Consider the following 12,570-nt stretch of genomic DNA (forward strand, 5'->3'; position numbering starts at 1 on the left):
TGTCTCTCCCTCCCCTCTCCCCTCTGTCTCCCCTGTCTCTTCTGTCCCCTCTCCCCTCTCCCCTCTCTCTTCTTTCTCACTCACTTCATGCTCTTGCCATTCTGAACTTTTCAGTGCTTAGAACCTTCTACTTGCCTTCAGCCTGAAACACTCTTCAAGGACCACTAGTCTCATTTTCATCCCCATCCCAGTCCCCATCCAGTGGGTATAGAAATAAATAAAATCCCTAATCCTCAAGAAGCACGTAGCCTAGTTAGGGAGATAAACTGGTGAACAGGTAAATGACCATAAAGTGTAGAATGTTATAGTTAAGAGATGAATGAAGTGCTGTGAGCACAAAAGTATTAACTTTGAGCACCAAGGATGGTTTCTTGGAGGAGGTGTCTTTAATGGAATTTTGAAAGATAGATAGATAATTTCTGAAGAAGAGGACTTAGGAGAGTGATTCCAGGCTGAGCAACAGTGGGAGTGCCTGGCGCACCCAATGGAAGATGGATATGTAAGATGGAGGGAAGAAGGTTGCAAGAGCTAAATCTGGAGAAGTAGCATGTTCTGTTATGTTTTGGTTAAGGCATCTGGGTCAGCAGTGGGAACCCAAAGAACTTGTAAAGATTACTCTGGAGGTGAAATGGAGGATGAACTAAGAGAAGACTAAGGATAGGGTAGTCAGAAAAAGGGCATTGAAAAGCCCATGCAGAAGGTGATGAAGACGTATTTAATGACATAAAGAGGTATTCTTGATATGAGGGAAAAACATGTTTTAAACAGCATGTATTATATGTTCTCATTTTTGTAACCACTCCCCACATGCATCTATACAAAAACAAGGATATGCATCAAAATATTAACATATTAAAAAATTCAGAATGTTTTCATTTTTGCAAACCTTCCCAAATTTATGTATCCACAAAAGGAGAAGTATATACGTGAAAATCTAAAATATTTTATATTTTATAAATATAAATATTTATATATTTAATATAAAATATAAAGCATTTTTTAATTAAGTCCCTCAAGTGTGTGTGTGTGTGTGTGTGTGTGTGTGTGTGTGTGTTTGTGTGTGTAGAACCAGGAGAATACACATCAACATGTTTAACATTTTGTTTCTATGTTTGCCAATCGTATAGGTGAAAAATGGTATCTGAGATTTGTTTATTGAGAGTTGAGCATATATCATATGTAAGAGCCATTTGTAGTTCTTTGTGAACTGTCTATTCATGTCTTTTGACTGTTGTCTTTGGTTACTTGTGGATTTGTAGGATCTCTTTATGTTTTCTGTGTTGCAATTTACTTGTCTCACTACTGTTTGTTCAGTATTTTGTATCTATGTCTTTTTTCCTATTAAAAATTTAAAAAATTCTTTCCGTGCAGTCAGATGTTTCCTTTTTTCCCCCTTTTATGGGCATTTGGATTTTGTGCTATACTGTGTAAAAGAGGCCTTAACACTCTTAAAAAGTATTCTTGGGGTTCCTGGGTGGCTCAGTCAGTTAAGCATCTGGCTCTTGGTTTTGGCTCAGGTCATGATCTTGAGCTTTCGTATGTTCGAGCCTCAAGTCAGGCTCTGTGCTAGCAGCTCATAGCCTGCTTGGGATTCTCTCTCTCCCTCTCTTTCTGCCCCTTCCCCACTCATACTATCTCTGTCTCTCAAAATAAATAAATAAACTTAAAAAAAAAACTATTCTTAAATCTCCTCCATGCTTTCTTTTTTATTTTTAAGGTTTTATTTTTCATTTTAATGTTTTTTTTTTTGAGAGAGAGACAGAGTACGAGTGGGGGAGGTACAGAGAGAGAGGGAGACACAGAATCCGAAGCAAGCTCTAGGGTCTGAGCTCTCAGCACTCAGAGTCTGATGCAGGGCTTGAATTTGTGAACCTCAAGATCATGACCTGAGCTGAAGTTGGACACTTAACCAACTGAGACACCCAGACGCCCCGATATTTTATATTTCATTTTAATCCTTGCTTCATTTGGATTTTATTTTGATAAGGAATAAGATAATCTGTGGTGTTATAAACGTACATTTGGCCTTTGTCCCTGGTTCCTGGCACAGAACTCCTAAACCATTTTTGAGTGATACGAGTATCTTTTGTTATCCATAATGATCCCTTTTAGAATAAGCCTGAGTCTGTGTGAGATGTGAGTAAAGATGGGAACCCTAGATAGCCTCAGGATGGGAGCTGGTCACTAGAAAGACCAAACACACTGATTAGAGGGTGGGGACTCTCAGTCCCATGTCCCCATCCTCTGGGGAGTGGAGGTGGCAGCAGATAGGTTATAAAAATGCTTGAATAGCCAGGGTGGGTGAACACATTGATATTGTGGTAGGGTAGTGTACCTAGAGGGTGTGGAAGCTCTGTGCTGCTTCCCCGATACCTTGTCTTGTGCATCTCTTCCATTTGCCTCTTCCTGAGTTATAATAAACCATAAACCTAAGGGAAGTGATTTCCTGACCTCTGAGTCAGTCTCCAAAATGTTCAAACCTGAGGAAGGAATTGTGGAACCCACAAGTTTACAGGTAAATCAGATAGAAATGCAGGCAGCTTGGAGACCTAGGACTTGTAACTGGTATCTGAAGTGGAGGCAGTCTTCTGCGACTGAGCCCTTAACTGCAGGGTCTGTACTAATTCTGGATAGAGTTAGAATTGAATTAAGTTACTGGACACCCAGTTGGTGTTGGAGAACCAAGAAAGTTGGTGTCTGAGAACTGAATTGGTTATTGGTGTTTGGAAAAAGATCACACAGAATCCAATTTAATTTTTTTCCGGAATAATTCATTTTCTACTATTAATATGTAGTACAGTTCTCAGACGTATGTGCTACATTCTCAGATGTATCTGGATCTACTTTGGTCTATATTCCATAGCTATGTCTTTGTAAGTAGCGACACCATATTGTTTGATTTGTTGTAGTTTTATGTTTCAAAATTCGGTAGGGCTAGATCCTCTTCATCAATCTTTTTTTCAGAAGTTTTCTGGCTATGTTGCATGTTTGTTTTTCTTTCCAAAGGAAGTACAGAATTATCTAGTTAAAAAAACCCCAAAAACTATTGTTTTGACCTTTGCTTTAAAAAATCAACATGTTCAGTACTGCAAAAGAAAAAACAGTAAAAAATAAGCATGTATTACTTTTTAAATAAGACGTGTTTTATAAGTGGGATAGTCAAGTTAAAGCAGTGGACATACAGATCGCAAAAGGCCAGGGGCTACAGGCATTTTTGACATAAAATTGAAAGAATTTTGAAACGTGATTTCTAATTTAGGAGTCTGAAGAGGTCAAAGAATTCCCAGAAGTGGGACAGGTTTAGGATGAGTATGTGGAATAATAGTATATTGATTTGGGGTAATATTTTTTCTGTTATTGGCCATTCATTCTTTGAGTGTGTACTTTGTGGCAGAGTACTATGCTTGGGTTAAACATATGCACATGATAAGAGAAGACTTTCCTTCAGAGCCTTCCTAGTCTATTAGAGAGACAAACATACAACAGTATACACAATATACATGATATACTGAACAGCTATAATGGTATATTCTCAGTGTCATGCTACTAGGGAAGACTTCCAAAAGCAAATCTTTTAAAAAATATTTAAAAATATATTTACTTTTTCTTATTACAAAGATAATACATAACAATTACAGAAAAAGCAAAAACCGTTTTAAATAAATTCATAAACTTACCACTCAGAGATAACCATTTGTGATGATAAATTTTATGTGTCACCTTGGCTGGGCCACGTTGGTGCCCAGATACTTGGTCAAATGTTATTCTGAAAATTTCTGTGATAGTGTTTTTTGGGTGAGGTTAATAATTTAAATTGGTGGACTTTGAGTAAAGCAGATGATTTTACATAATAGGGGTGTGCCTCATTCAATCAGTTGAAGGCCTTAATAAACTAAAGACTGACCTCCCTATAGCAGGAAGAAATTCTGCCAGTAGACTGCCTTTGGATGCAAACCACAACTCTTCCTTGGGTCTCCAGTCTGCCAGTCTTTGCTGCATGTTTTGGACTTATCAAGCCTCCACAATCATGAGAGCTACTTCCTTAAAGTAAATTTCTATCTCTCTCAACAGTAGATAGTGCCCTCACTTTAACAGTAGACACCCTGGGAGGCTATATCTATATATACATCGAGATACACACCTTGTTCGTTCTGTTTGGAGAATCCTGACTAATACAGATTTTGATACTGAGAGTGGTTCTAAAGGAGCAGAATCTTAAGGATGAATTCTCTAAATTGGTTCCGGGTTTTCTAGAATTGGCTCTCTGATATGATTAGATTTAAAGACACTAATGATTCTGTTTCCAGTAGTAAAGAGAGTAAAAGTAATGATATAGTCTGTGACATGATACGAAAATAGAAATATGCAAAATTACCACTGGATATTCTTAAACACTTATAAGAGTCAAGGAACTGGATTACCATGTATGTGACACCTTCAAACATTTCTGTCAAACTAATGAGTATAATGAGATTGGTTGTTGCTCCTAATGTCACTGAATAAAGTGGGGGAAAAAAAGAATGAGTTCAGGGATTCAAATTCCCAGCTCAAGCACTGTATAAACGATTGAAATCTTCTGTGTCTGTCCTGAAAAAGATACTTAACTCTGGTAGCTGCAGAGCTGAGATTGCTGAAAACCAAACCCAAAAATCTCATCAATGTGAGTAGCTGAATTACAATGCAAATTGAAAAGAGGGCATTGATGAGGAAGGAATGGGATCCTGATATTTGGAATGGGATGTATGAGAATACTCTGATGAAGATGGGGACATTGAGCCTGTAAATCCTGTTGCACTTTCTTTGCCAGTAGAAGCAGCTTGTCCACCCCTGTCTGAGGAGATACACCCTGCATTGCACTAGGAAACTGTAATAGTTTCCCCCAAGGCAGTTGTCTTGAAAGACACTGCTGATTGTCTTCAGGACCCACTCCTACCACCCCTCTTTGCTTCTAGAACTATAACTAGGTTAATATCCCAGGAGGCCCTGAAAGCACAAATAAGTTACATGAAGAAGCAGCCCAAATATGCATGGTCCCAACTCCTGCTATTCTACCTTCTCTCTCTCAGCCTGCACCTGTGGTCTCAGAGGAAGTTCCTTGTGATCAGTTGACAGAGGAAGAGAAAACTTGGGCCTGGTTTACAAATGGTTCTTCAGGATATGCAGGCACTACCCAAAAGTGGGCAGCTGTGTATTACAGCCCCTTTCTGGGACATTCCCCAAGGGCAGTGATAAAGGGAGATCCTCTCCATGGGCAGAACTTCACATCTGGTTGTTCATTTTGCTTGGAAGCAGAAATAGGCATGATGAATGATTATATACCAACTCATGGGCTGTGGCTGATAGTTTGGCTGGACGTCAGGGACTTGGAAGGAACATGATTAGAAAATTGGTGACAAGGAAGTCTGGGAAAGAGATACATAGCTTGACCTCTCTGGTCTCTGTACCTTCTCTATTGTGTTCCTTATAGCTTTAATGCAACCTCACTTCTCTCTATGTGCTCTACTTGTTTTGAACAGTAAGTTTTTTGATTTTCACATAAACTTCTCATCCTTAGGGAGTGAGTCTACTTTCTGGTGTTTTTTTTTTTAATTTTTTTTTTTTTTAACGTTTATTTATTTTTGAGACAGAGAGAGACAGAGCATGAACGGGGGAGGGTCAGAGAGAGAGGGAGACACAGAATCTGAAACAGGCTCCAGGCTCTGAGCAGTCAGCCCAGAGCCCGACGCGGGGCTCGAACTCACGGACCGTGAGATCGTGACCTGAGCCGAAGTCGGACACTTAACCGACTGAGCCACCCAGACGCCCCTACTTTCTGGTGTTTTGTGGGACCTGCTGCTGCTGGTTACCTTACACACTCCCAAGTGCCACTTCCTACTCAGTGCAGCCACTGCTGAATCTCAGGGGCTGTTGGTAACCCTTACTCAGGCTTTCGAGTCTCTAGTTGCTTTTCGTCTCCTCATATTGCAGAATACTGGATTTTCAGGTCCTCCTCACCCCCATTATCTTTTTGTTGCTTTGTTTAATTTCTAGGAGGAGGAGGAGGGGGAAGATTCAGTGTTAAATTGCTGCACTTATTTTATCGTAATCATATTGCTTTATAATGTAAATTTTCCCATTTTTCTCCATTTATATTTTCCCTAATGACAAACATAATACATAATGCATTACCATGTAGGAAATTCAAGTGATACAAAAGAGCACAAGGAAGACTGAAAATCATTGGGAGGCAGACATTCGGCATTTTGGTAAACATTTCAAAATGTCACATACAGATTTATATGAATAAGTTTATACTGTATATATTGTTTTGTATTCTGCATTTTTATTCAATAATATATCCACAAGTTCTTTGTCAATAAATTTAGGTACAGACCATCCTTTTTCATGGTTATGCTGTATTCTATTGTACAACATATGTATATACCATAATTTAACTTATCTAATGGACATCCTAGAAGAGAAATATTTATGCATTGATTAAGCTTTTTGGGACAGGTAACTAGAAGTTGAAAAATTGCATGGATTTGTATTCATACTACCAATAAGTGCCCATTTTCCCACATCCTTATCAACGTTTATTATCTTTGCACATCTGTGAAAAAAATTTGTGACTCATTACTTTTCTTTGAATTTCTTTACTAGTTTAATTCAAATTCTCTTTATTGGTCTTTAGTGAGTCACATACTCATGTCCTGTGCCCATTTTTCTACTGGAATTAGTTTTTTTCTTACTTACTCGTAGGCCTTCTTTGTAGTAATCTCTGCTGATCCTTGTTCTGTCTTTGTCACATCTATTCCTTGCTATTCTTCTGCTCTGCACTGACTCTTAAGAAAAATACATTTTCCCTCAGGTTCCTGTGTCAGCTGGCTTTTGGCTAGATTTGGTCAAGAGAAAGCCCTGAAGAGAGGAAATGAGAATCCTGGATATTTCTCCCCCATACCTCAGGTGCAATGTGTGTATTTCCTCTGTGGCTCCTGCTCCAATTGGAAAGGCCACTGTGGTTCCAGCTCCTACCAGATGATCCTGTGCCTGGTAATACCACCTCCCCAGAGTTGGCAGTGGTTTCTTGGAATTGTTACTCTCTGAGCCTGTTAGACATCTCAGTTTTTCCATTAAATGTCTGTTTCGCGCTATTAACTTCCCTTTATTGTATATACTCAGAATGGTTTTAACTTTACCATAGCTTACTTTTTTAATAAAGACTACATTTTTAGCAGTTTTAGGTTCACAGCAAAATTGAGAGGAAGGTGTAGTTTCCATATTGCCCCCATACATGCATGGCCTCCCCCATTATCAGTGTTGCTCACCAGAATGGTACATTGTTGCAATTGATGAGCCTACACATCCTAAACGCTCAGGTCCATAGTTTGCATTAGAGTTCACTCTTGGTGTTGTATGTTCTTTGGGTTTGCACAAACATGTAATGACGTATTGATTTTTCTAGTATCATACAGAGTATTTTCACATCCCTAAAAATCCTCTGTGCTCTGCCTATTCAGTTTACCCTCCTGCCCCATACCACCCCCTGCAAACCTTGGCAACTACTGATCTTTTCACTGTCTCCATTGTTTTGCCTTTTCCAGAAGGTCACATGGTTGGAATCATGTAATACATAACCATTTGATACTGGCTTCTTTCACTTATTAATATACACTTAAGCTTCCCCCATGTCTTTTTAGCCTTGATAGCTATTTCTTTTATTTTTTTTATGTGTATTTATTTTTGAGAGAGAGAGACAGAGTGTGAGCAGAGAGAGAGGGAGACACAGAATCGAAGCAGGCTCCAGGCCCTGAGCTGTCAGCACAGAGCCCGATGCAGGGCTCGAACCCATGAACCGTGAGATCATGACCTGAGCCGAAGTCGGACACTTAACCACTGAGCCACCCAGGCGCCCCGATAGCTATTTCTTTTTAGTGTTGAGTAATTAATATTCCATTGTCTGCATGTGCCACACACCGTTTATTTATCCATTTACCTATTTATATTTCTTTTATTTCATATTTTTAGTGTTTATTTTTGAGAGAGAGAGAGAGGCTGGGTGAGAGAGAGAGAGTGAGGGAGAGAGAGAGAATGCACACAGGGGAAGAGCAGAGAGAATGGGAGAGAGAGAATCCCAAGCAGGCTCCACACTGTCAGTGCAGAGCCCGATGTAGGGCTCGAACTCATGAACTATGAGATTATGACCTGAGCCAAAATCAAGATTCGGACACTCAACCAACTGAGCCACCCAGGTGCCCCTATTTTTTTTTTTTTTAAGTAAGCTCTAAACACAGTGTGGGGCTTGAACTCACACGACCCTGAGATCAGGAGTGGCATGCTCTACTGACTAAGCCAGCCAGGTACAACCCTATACATTTACCTATTGAAGGACATCTTGATTGCTTCCGAGTTTTGGCAATTATGAATAAAACTGCTATAAACATCCATGTGCAAATTTTTGTGTGAACATACGTTTTTAACTCATTTGGAAGCGCAATTGCTGGATTGTACGATAAGAGCATGTTTAGTTTTGTGAGAAACTGCCAAACTGCTTTCCAAAATAGCTATACCATTTTGCATTTCTCCTAGCAATGAATGAAACTTCCTGTTATTCCATGCCCTTGCCACATTCAGTGTTGTGTTACAGATTTTCTGATAGGTCTTTAGTGGTATTTTGTAACAACAAATACATTTGCATTTCCCTGGTGATACATGATGTAGAGCATCTTTTCATATGCTTTTTTGCCATCTGTATATCTTTGGTGAGGTATCTGTTAAGATCTTTGGCCCATTTTTTTAAATTGGATTCTTATTGTTGACTCTTAAGAATTCTTTGTATATTTTGGATAACAGCCCTTTATCTGATATATCTTTTGCAAATATCTTCTCCTACTCTATGGCTTGTCTTCTCATTCTCTTCACATTGTCTTTCACAGAGTAGAAGTTTTTAATTTCAATGAAGTCTAGCTCATCAAGAATTTGTTTTATGGATCATGTCTTTGGTGTTGTATTTAAGAAGTCATTGCTGTACTTAAGGTCACCTAGGTTTTCTCTTACATTATCTTCTGGGAGTGTTATAGTTTTGCATTTTACATTTAGGTCTATAATCCATTTTGAGCTAATTTTTGTGAAGGGTGTAAGGCCTGTATCTAGATTCATTTTTTTTGCACGTGGATGTCCAGTTGTTCCAGCATCATTTGTCAAAAAGACTGTTGAACAGACTGTTCCATTGTATTCCTTCAGCTCCTTTGGTGAGGATTAGTTGAGTATATTAATGTGGGTCTGTTTCTGGGCTCTCTGTTCTTCCCTGATCTATTTGCTTTTTCTTTCCCCAATGCCACACTGTCTTGGTTATTGCAGCTTTCTAGTAAGTCTTAAAAAATTTTTTTTTAAATATTTTTTCATTTTTTGAGAGACAGAGAGACAGAGCATGAGTGGGGGAGGGGCAGAGAGAGAGGGAGACACAGAGTCCGAAGCAGGTTCCAGGCTCTGAACTGACAGCACAGAGCCCAACGTGGGGCTCAAACCCACAGACCGCGATATCATAACCTGAGCGGAAGTTGGATGCTCAACCAATTGAGCCACCCAGGCGCCCTTCAGCTTTATAGTAAGTCTTAAAGTAGTCTTACTACTTTGTTCTTTTCCTTCAATATTGTGTTGGTTATTCTGGTCTTTTGCTTCTTCGTATAAACTTTAGAATCATTTAGTCTGTACCCACAAAATAACATGGTGGGATTTTGACTGAATCTATAGATAAATTGGGAAGGGCTGACATGTTGACAATAGTGAGACTTCATATATGTGAACATGGAATATTTATCTATTTATTTAGTACTTCTTTATCAGAGTTTTGTAGTTCTTCTCATATAGGTCTTGTACATATTTTGTTAGATTAATACCTAAATATTTCATTTTGGGGGAGTGCTAATGTAAATGGTATTTTTTAAAATTTCAAATTCTAGGGGCCTCTGGGTGGCTCCATAGGTTTAGTGTCCAACTCTTGATTTCAGCTCAGGTCATGATCTCAGGGTCATGCAATCAATGACCACATTGGGCTCCACAGCATGGAGACTGCTTAGGATTCTATCTCTTTGTCTCTCTCTCAAAAAGTAAAAATAAAAATAAAAATAAATATTTGCATTAAAAATAATAAAAATAATAAAATTTCAAGTTCTATTTGTTCATGCCTAGTATATAGGCAAGAAGTGACTTTTATATATTAACCTTGTATCCAGCAACCTTGCTATAACTACTTATTAGTTTGAGTTTTTTGGTTGTCAATTTTTGTCAGATTTTCTATTAGATGAACATGTCTAAACAAAGACAATTTTATTTCTTCCTTTCTAATCAGTATACCTTTTATATCCTTTTCTTATTTTATTGCATTAGTTAGGACTTCTAGTACAATGTTGAAAAGGAGTGGTGAGTAGTAACATCCTTGCCTTGTTCTTGATCTTAATGGGAAAGCTAGTTTCTCACACTGTGAAGTATGGTGTTAGCTATAGTTTGTTTGTTTGTTTGTTTGTTTGTTTGTTGATATTCTTTATCAAACTTTGGAAGTTCTCTCCTATTCCTAGTTTACAAGAATTTTTATCATGAATGAGTATTGTTGCATTTTGTCAAATGCTTTTCTGCATCTATTGATATCATCATGTGATTTTTATTTTTTAACCAGTTGATGTAATGATTACGCTAACTGATTTTCAAATGTTGAACTAGTCTTGTATATCTTGGATAAATCCCATTTGGTTGTGGGATGTAATTCTTTTTATACATTGTTGCATTCGGTTTGCTAATATTTTGTTGAGGACTTTTGCATCTATGTTCATGAGAGATATTGTTCTATAATTGTCTTTTCTTCAGATGTCTTTGTTTTTGATATTAGGGTAATACCTCATAGAATGAGTATGAAGTAAATATTACTACTTCTTCTATCCTCTAAAAGAGATTGCAGAGAGTTGGTACAATTTCTTCTCTAAATGTTTGGTAGAATTCACCAGTTATCCCATTTGGGCCTGGTCTTTGGTTTTAGATGGTTATCAGTTATTGATTCAATTTCCTTAATGGATATAGGCTGATTCAAGTGATCTTTTTGAAGAATTTTTTTTTCATGTTTATATATTTTGAGGGGCGGGGAGAAGGGCAGAGAGCTAGGGAGAGAGAGAATCCCAAGCAGGCTATGCACTGTCAGCACAGAGCCTGACATGGGGCTCAATACCACAAACCTTGAGATCATGACCTGAGTCAAAATCAAAGAGTCAGATGCTTAACCAAATGAGCCACCCAGGCACCCCTTCAAATCATCTTTTTGTATGAGTTTTGCTAGATGTGTTTTTCTAAGAATTGGTCAGTTTCATCTAGTTATCAAATTTGTATGTGTAGAGTTGTTTATAATATTTCTATATTATCCTTTTAGTGTCCATGGGATTTCCCTCTTTCATTTCTGATATTTGCAATTTTTGTCCTCTCTCTCTCTCTCTTTTTAGTTAACCTGAGTAGAGTCTTTTTTTTTTTTTTTTAAATGTTTTTATTTATTTATTTTTTTAAATTTTTTTCAACGTTTTTTTATTTATTTTTGGGACAGAGAGAGACAGAGCATGAACGGGGGAGGGGCAGAGAGAGAGGGAGACACAGAACCGGAAACAGGCTCCAGGCTCCGAGCCATCAGCCCAGAGCCCGACGCGGGGCTCGAACTCACGGACCGCGAGATCGTGACCTGGCTGAAGTCGGACGCTTAACCGACTGCGCCACCCAGGCGCCCCTGAGTAGAGTCTTAATAATTTTATTGATCTTTTCAAAGAATCAGCTTTTGATTTTGTTGCTTTTCTCTATTAATTTCCTGTTTTCAATTTCATTGATTTCTGCTCTGATTTTTGTTTCTTCTCCTTACTGTGGGTCTAATTTGTTCTTCTTTTTCTAGTTTCTTAAAATAGAAACTTAGATTATTGATTTTTTTAAAAAAATTTTTTAATGTTAATTTATTTTTGAGACAGAGAGAGACAGAGCATGAACAGGGGAGGGTCAGAGAGAGGGAGACACAGAATCTGAAACAGGCTCCAGGCTCTGAGCTGTCAGCCCAGAGCCCGATGCGGGGCTCGAACTCACGGACTGCGAAATTATGACCTGAGCCGAAGTCGGCCGCTTAACCGACTGAGCCACCCAGGTGCCCCAGATTATTGATTTTTTAATCTTATTTTTCTATTCTAAAATATTCATTCAATACTATAAATTTCCCTGTAAGCACTGCTTTTACTGCATCCCATAAATTTTGATAAATTGTGTTTTCATTTTCATTTAGTACAAAATATTAAAAAATTTCTCTTGAGAATTCTTCTTTGACCCATATGTTGTTTAGAAGTGTGTTGTTTAATTGCCAGATTTTTTGGGATTATCTTTGTTATTGATTTCTAGTTTAATTTCATTGTGGTCTGACATCATATGATTTCTATTGTTTCCAGTGCAGAATGTGGTCTGTCTTGGTGAATTTACACGTGAACTTAAGAATGTTCTGCTGTTGTTGGGTAAAATAGCCTATAGGTATCAGTGATAGCTAATGGGTTGATGGTGTTACTGAGTTTAACTATGTCCTTA

General features: G+C 38.2%; 1 protein-coding gene across 2 annotated transcripts in view; it reads left to right on the forward strand.

The window, feature by feature from the left end:
* Positions 1 to 12,570, forward strand: part of PSPH (phosphoserine phosphatase) — a 54,960-nt gene that overhangs the window by 3,209 nt on the left and 39,181 nt on the right. The gene's annotated exons all lie outside the window — the stretch shown is intronic.

The sequence above is a fragment of the Neofelis nebulosa genome, chromosome 18 (genome assembly GCF_028018385.1).
Source record: "Neofelis nebulosa isolate mNeoNeb1 chromosome 18, mNeoNeb1.pri, whole genome shotgun sequence".
In the NCBI taxonomy this organism is placed as follows: domain Eukaryota; kingdom Metazoa; phylum Chordata; class Mammalia; order Carnivora; family Felidae; genus Neofelis; species Neofelis nebulosa.